Source organism: Kryptolebias marmoratus, linkage group LG1 (genome assembly GCF_001649575.2).
Source record: "Kryptolebias marmoratus isolate JLee-2015 linkage group LG1, ASM164957v2, whole genome shotgun sequence".
Lineage (NCBI taxonomy): Eukaryota > Metazoa > Chordata > Actinopteri > Cyprinodontiformes > Rivulidae > Kryptolebias > Kryptolebias marmoratus.
Genome location: NC_051430.1, coordinates 4032518 through 4033431, shown reverse-complemented (window position 1 = coordinate 4033431; position 914 = coordinate 4032518).

The following is a 914-nucleotide window of genomic DNA, read 5'->3' as shown; positions in this document are numbered from 1 at the left end:
TCATTGAACACTTTTACAAGGGCCGTCTCCGTGCTGTGGTGAGCACGAAAACCAGACTGGAAGGAGTCAAAGCGGTTTATTATTGTTAGGAAGTTATTTAATTGTTTAAAAACTGCTTTTTCAATAATTTTGCTGATGAATGGGAGGTTGGAGATTGGCCTGTAATTCTGCAGTAGTGATTTGTCTAGATTGTTCTTTTTTTATCACAGAGTCAAAGTGACCCACAACACACAAACACACACACACAGAGGACTGAACAGTGAAGTATGTAGGAGGCGTCACTGAAGTCCTGGTCAGGTTTTTCACTATAAGCATGTAGAGGCTGTGTAAATCAGCAGGACTGGATGGAAACTTCTTCTGTTAGGAGCGTGCGATTGAATTTGTACATAAAGGGAGAAAAGAAGAGCAAATAAATGGGAATTATTTGTCTTTGATGGAAAGTGATAACATTCAAACTAAACAACAGCACCTCCAATCTAGGTGGGAAGATCCTCTCCTGAATCAGCGTTTATGAAGTAATTCTGCTTCGATGTGAGTCAGATTGTTTAAAAGTGGACAACTCATGTCAGATGAAGTACTTCTGGTGGACGGGGGACCGACAGAAACAGGTTGGCCTCAGTGACATACTCACCCTAAGATAAAGTCAAATGTAACTCATAAATAAAAACCTTTTTCTTTTATTCAGGAAGAACAAATGCAATATTTTCAGGTTAAGATCCTTGAGGTTGAAGCCTGCTGTAATCAGCTGTTCTGCAGATGGAAATTAGATTAGAGTACAGGTGCTGGCCATAAAATTAGATTTATTTCAGAAATTCCATTCAAACAGTATATTATATTCATTCATTACACACAGACTGATATATTTCAGATGTTTATTTCTTTTAATGTTGATGATTATAACTGACAACTATGAA